The sequence below is a fragment of the Arachis ipaensis genome, chromosome B5 (assembly GCF_059453495.1).
Source record: "Arachis ipaensis isolate K30076 ecotype BB chromosome B5, ASM5945349v1, whole genome shotgun sequence".
NCBI lineage: Eukaryota > Viridiplantae > Streptophyta > Magnoliopsida > Fabales > Fabaceae > Arachis > Arachis ipaensis.
In genome coordinates, this window is record NC_142440.1 from 74,735,549 (window position 1) to 74,742,147 (window position 6,599).

General features: G+C 40.6%; 1 non-coding gene across 1 annotated transcript; it reads right to left on the reverse strand.

The window, feature by feature from the left end:
• Positions 1–1,863: 1,863 nt before the first annotated feature.
• LOC148564649 (small nucleolar RNA R71) lies at positions 1,864–1,969 on the reverse strand. The gene has a single exon (XR_015885141.1). It is a non-coding gene; the product is annotated as a small nucleolar RNA R71 (small nucleolar RNA).
• Between the last annotated feature and the right edge of the window lie 4,630 nt (positions 1,970–6,599).

Sequence of the window (6,599 nt, forward strand, 5' to 3'; positions counted from 1 at the left end):
CTTCGTTACTCGCTTAGCCAAGATCCGCGTGCCTAACAACCACAAGCGGTCTACATGATGTTCAACGTAGCCATTGGATGACAGCCGGAGTATATTCTCTTGGGTCTTTGATACATGGACTGAGTCCGTGAGATTAGAACCTTCGTGGTATAGGCTAGAACCAATTGGCAGCATTCCTGAGATCCTGAAAGTCTAAACCTTGTCTGTGGTATTCTGAGTAGGATCTGGGAAGGGATGACTGTGACGAGCTTCAAACTCGCGAATGTTGGGCGCAGTGATAGTGTGCAAAAGGATAGAGAGATCCTATTCTGACGCTAGTGAGAACTGACAGATGATTAGCCGTGCGGTAGCTGTACCTGGTATTTTTCATCCGAGACGAGAAATCTGACAGTTGATTAGCCGTGCAAAGATCGTACCTGGTATTTTTCACTCGAGAGGATCCTACAGCTTGCCATGGAAGGGAGCACGCATGATTGGATGAAGACAATAGGAAATCAGAAGTTCAGAAGCAACAAAGCATCTCCAAACGCTTATCTGAAATTCCCACCAATGAATTACTTAAGTACATTTTTTTTATTTTATGTTTTATTTATCTTTTAATTATCAAAACCTCATAACCATTTGAATCCGCCTGACTAAGATTTACAGGATGACCATAGCTTGCTTCAAGCCAACAATCTCCGTGGGATCGACCCCTACTCACGTAAGGTATTACTTGGACGACCCAGTGCACTTGCTGGTTAGTTGTGTGGAGTTGTGAAAAGTGTGATCACAATTTCGTGCACCATCCTTCCTATCTTATCTTCTTTTAAAATTTCAAATTTTAAATTCCTATCTTTTGAAATCTATACTATCTCTTTAAAGTTTTCTCGTCTTATCTTATCTTGTTTTAAATTCAAAATTTGAATTTCAAAACTCAACTTCAAATCTTTTTCAAATCCTATCTTTCTTTGTTTGGCTCTTTCTTTCAACTTTTAAATTTCAAAATCTTCTTTTAAACTTTCTCTTTTTAATTTCAAAATCAAATCTTTTATTTTGTTTTCAAATCTTGTTAGTTAATTAGTTACTTGTTTTATCTTTTATTCTACTTTTTCTTTTCTCTTTTTTAAAACTTCCTAACTACTTTCTCTTTCTCCTTTTTCGAAAATCCTAACCTCTTTCTCTCTCTTCTTTTTCGAAAATTTCATTTTTCCTTCCCTCTCTATTTTCGAATTCTATCTCATCTTCTACATTCATTCTTCTTCTTCTTCAAATATCTCACAAGGAGTTCTCTATACTCTGACATAGAAACTCCCATTCTTTCTCTTTCTTGGTTTTCTTTTTCTTGTTTATGAGTAGGAACAGAGATAAAGAACCCCTCTCTGATCTTGACCTTGAACCTGAGAGAACTCTAAGGAGGCGGCTACAGCAAGCTAGAGAACAACACTCCGAAGGAAACCTCACAGAGCTTTTTGAACAAGAAGATGAGAATACAGAAATGGCAGCCAATCCCAATGACAGAGGAGATGCAAGGAAGTCCTAGGTGACTTTACTACACCCACTTCTGACTTCTATGAACGGAGCATCTCTATACCTACCATTGGTGCAAACAACTTTGAGCTGAAGTCTCAATTGGTCACTTTAGTTCAACAGAATTGCGAGTTTCATGGACTTCCACAGGAAGATCCTAACAGATTCATTTCTAATTTCTTGCAGATCTGTGATACTGTCAAGACTAATGGAGTGGATCCAGATATTTACAAGCTTATGCTTTTTCCCTTTGCTGTAAGGGACAGAGCTAGGTTATGGCTGAAAGCCTAAAATCTTGGGAGAAGGTGGTCAATGCATTCTTGACCAAGTTCTTTCCACCTCAGAAGCTGAGCAAGCTTAGGATGGAAGCTCAAACCTTCAGACAGAAAGAGGGTGAATCCCTCTATGAAGCCTGGGAGAGGTACAAGCAACTGATCAGAAGGTGCCCTCCTTACATGATTTCAGACTAGACCATGCTAGATATCTTCTATGATAGTCTTTCTGAGATGTCCAAGATGGATTTGGACCACTTTGCTGGTGGATCACTCTACTTAAAGAAAATGCCTGAAGAGGCACAGAAAATCATTGACATGGTTGCAAACAACCAATTCATGTACACTTCTAAGAGGAACCCTGTGAACAATGGGGTGGCTCAGAAGAGAGGAGTCCTGGAGGTTGACACTCTGAATGCCATATTGGCTCAGAATAAGACCCTGACCCAACAGGTCAACTGATGCGTGAGCATCTTATCTATCTTTTCCTTGTGAATTTGTACTTGAATTGCTAAGTTTAATCAAAATTTAAATATCTTTTAGCCACTATGGATACTACTTTGAAGTGTGCACAATTCTATTTATTTCAGGTAGCATTCGGAGGGATTTGACAGAGTTTTATAGCAGAAGAGGGAGAAAGCGAATGATGCTGCCAATCCTGAATAGTTTTGCACTCAAACAATAATAACTTGAGCTACAAAGGTCCAATTGACGTGATTTTATCGACATTGGAAAGCTAACTTCCAGAGCTTTCCAAAGATATATAATAGTGCACATTTCTTCTCCAGGAACCTCTGCCTCCTCCACGTTGAATTTGGCTCCTGCCAAGTTCAGCATGGATTCAAAGGAAAAGCGTAGAATTGTCACTGCCTCCTCCACGCTGAACATGGAAATTTCCAAGTTCAGCGTGGACCCAATGGAACACAATAAGGATGCCTCTGCTTATCCCACGCGGAACTTGAGGTTTTTCAAGTTCAGCATGGATCCTAACAACCAAGTAGTCCCCATGCATTCAAGAAAAGCTGCGAATGAAGCCAGATTTATTTTGATTGAATTTTGTATTTTATTTTAAAATAGGAAAATATATATTTTAGTTTTAGAAAATATATTTTAAATTAATTAGGATTAGATATAAAAGGGAAAAGAATCTTCTCTTCTCTATCTTCTCTTACCTTATTCCATACTTTATAGTTTTTACCTGAATCCTAGTTTTCTCTCTGAACCATGAGCAACTAAACCTCCACTGTTAAGGTTAGGAGCTCTGTCTATTGTATAGATTGATACTATTATTTTTCTATTTTAATTCATGTATTGATTTATAATTCAAGAATTGTTTTCGTTCTTTATATTATGAGTTTTGGTGGAACGAAAGTATGACCCTTGTTCTATTTGAGTTCTTGTATAACTTAGAAAAGCTCTTTACTTGAACAACAGTTTGAAAACAATTTCTCCTAAATTTCTAATTATCTGGACTTAACGGGATACGTGACATATAATCCTCTTATATTTGGGTAATTAGGATTTCTGTGGCATATAAACTAGAATTGAACTTCACCCTCTAATTGGAATTAAGTGACCAAGGAATTGGCGATTTTTAAATTTTAGAGGAGACTAAAAAGGTTTAAGGAATTAGGGTTTAGTCACATATAGTTTGTCATGAATTAAATCTTGCATGATTAAAATAGTTAGTAAGAAAAGTCAATCCGGAAGATAGATATCTCTGAAGCCTTAACTATTTCTCCATATATCATTCACCACTTGTTTACTGTTTGCTTTCTGAATTACTAAATTTACTGATTAATGCAATTGAATTCTCAAACACCATTTTCTATTTGCCTAACTAAGTAAATCACTTGACCATTGTTGCTTAGTCCATCAATCCTCATGGGATCGACCCTCATTCCCTTGAGGTACTACTTGGTACGACCCGATGCACTTGCCGGTTAGTTTGTGGTTGTAAATTCCACACTATCAACATGATCTATCAGCATCTAACTGGATTGCAAGCTACAACTGGCAGCACTCAAGAGGCATCATATGAAAGAGAAGCCTATGATCCAAATCAATGCATGATGGAAGAGGTTAACTATATGGGAAATTCCTTAGGGAATCCCAACAATGAGCCTTATGGGAACACCTATAATGCATCATGGAGGAATCATCCCAACTTTTCATGGAGGGATCAACAGAAGCCTCAGCAAGGCTTAAAAAACAATCAAGGTGGAAAAAACCAGAATAGGTTTAATAACAGACCATTCCCACCTTCTTAGCAACAGATGGAGACTTCTAAGCAGAGCCTCTCTAAATTAGCCACTATAGTCTCTGATCTCTCTAAGACCACTCACAGTTTCATGATAGAGACTAGGTCCTCCATAAGAAATCTAAAGGTACAGATTGGTCAGCTGAGTAAGAAGATCCCCTCTAACACTCTTCCAAGTTACATTGAAGTAAACCCATTAGAAGAGTGCAAGGCCCCCACTGTAGGAGCTGAGGCCGAATATGAAGAGGAGCTTCTGGTGTTGAATGCCAGCAAGGGAGTAGCTGGGCATTCAACGCCCAAGGAGAAGCAAGTTGTGGCGTTGAATGCCACAATGGGAGAGGCTGGGTGTTCAACACCCACTAAGGACCCTCTTGTTGAAGAACTGAAGGAAATCAGAACTCATGAGAAGACCATAGAGGTCCCCTTGAATGCCCTGTTGCAGATTATGGAGTCTGAAGAATACTCCTCCTCTAATAAGGAAGAGGAAACTAAAGAAGAGCAAGTTACTCAGTACTTGGCAATCCTCATGAAGATGAATGTAAAATTCTGTGGAACAGAGGCATTGAAAGAAGAACCCCCAGTACTTACCCAAGAGTGCATTGCCCTGGTTCAGAGGAAGCTGCCTCAGAAGAGGCCAAACCCTAGAAGCTTCCTAATTCCCTATACCATAGGTACAATCACCTTTGAGAAGGCATTGTGTGACCTTGGGTCAAGCATCAACCTCATGCCTCTCTCTGTAATGAAGAGGTTGGAAATTCTAGAGGTGCAAGCTGCCAACATTTTATTAGAGATAGCAGACAGGTCACTGAAAAAGGCACATGGTATGGTGAAGGATGTCCTAGTGAAGGTTGAAGACCTTTATCGCCCAGCTGATTTTGTAATTCTTGACACTGGAGAGGACAGGGATGAGTCCATCATCCTTGGAAGGCCATTCCTTGCCACTGGAAGAGCCATGATTGATGTAAAAAAGGGAGAACTAGTCCTGCAACTAAATGAAGATTGTCTTGTGTTCAAGGTTCATAAATCTCACTCTACATCAGTTGAAGAAGGCACAATTGACAAGCACTTAGTGCTTCCACCACTTCTCCTAGTACAGAGCCTAACAGAGCCCCCAAACACCAACTCTAAGTTTGGTGTGGGGCAACCATCATCAAGCTCTGAGAAGGACAACAGTAAGAAGAAAGTGCCTAAAGGCTGAAAGGGAAAGAAGATCCCCCGAGGACCTCTTACCTGGAATGAGAGTGGTCTTCACTGACAGTCCATTCATTCTATACACTGTGAATCCTATCTCTAGAACATGTGAAGCTCATCCATGAGAGCACAAGGATGAAGTTCACTGTAAGGGTCGAAGTTTTGAGCCCTTATACATCTCCGTAAAGGAGCTGTTCGTCAAGCTAGTGACGATAAAGAAGCACTTGTTAGGTTGCAACCCAACCATGATTAGAGTATTTCTATTTTTTTCCTTAAGTTTATTTCTACTTGAGTACATTAAGTTATTTTCATAGTTGTTTCCTTTGATTTTTAAATGTTTGTGATCATGTACAGTACTTAGAACAGAGACAAGTACAACAGAAGAGGACGAGCAGAACACCCTGGGAAGACCCCTAGCTGGCGTTGAACACCACCCAGGGGCATCATGGGTGTCCAATGCCCTACAGGGGCAGAGACTTGGCGTTGAATGCCACTTGGAGGTAGCAAAGGCGTTCAACGCCCTACAGGGAGCAGAAACCTGGCATTGAATGCCAGGAAGGGAATCCCTGGGTGTTCAAACGCCCTATGAAGAGCAGAAGCTGGCATTGAACGCCAGCCAGGGAGCAAGGCTGGGCATTCAATGCCCACAAGGGGGCAGGGAATTCGAATTCCCTAGCCTCTCAAGACTAGTGGGCCCCACAGAATCTCCATCTACCCCACTCTCTCTCTCACCTCTCTATACCTTGAACCCACACCTCACTTTCTTTCTTCTCAATACACAAACTTTCTCTATCCCTTTCTTCCTTCTTCTACTATTCTCTTATTCTCTATTTATTTTGCTCGAGGACAAGCAAAGTTCTTAAGTTTGGTGTTGGAAAAGCTTTGCTTTTGGCTTTTTGTTCACACTCATGGCACTCAAAGTCAAAGAGTCATCTAGAAAGAGGAAAGGAAAAGCCATAGCTTTCGCCTCCGAACCTTGGGAAATGAAGAGATTCCTCACAAGACTCATCAAGACCACTTCTATGAAGTTGTGGCAAAGAAAAGGGTGATTCCCGAAGTCCCCTTTAGGCTCAAAAAGGATGAGTACCCAGAGATCCAACAAGAAATCTGGAGAAGAGATTGGGAAGTCCTAACCAAGCCTATCCCGAAAGTTGGATTACTAATGGTGCAAGAGTTCTATGCCAATCATGGGTCACTAAAAGGCATGATACAAGTGTGAACCCAAGTCCCAAGAATTGGTGCACCATGGTCCGAGAAAGACTCTTGGATTTCAGTCCGGAGAGTGTAAGAGTGGCGCTCAAATTACTACAAATGTTGGGAGACCCACACTTTTACACTAGAAGGGTCAACACTGGCTAAAGGTTGGA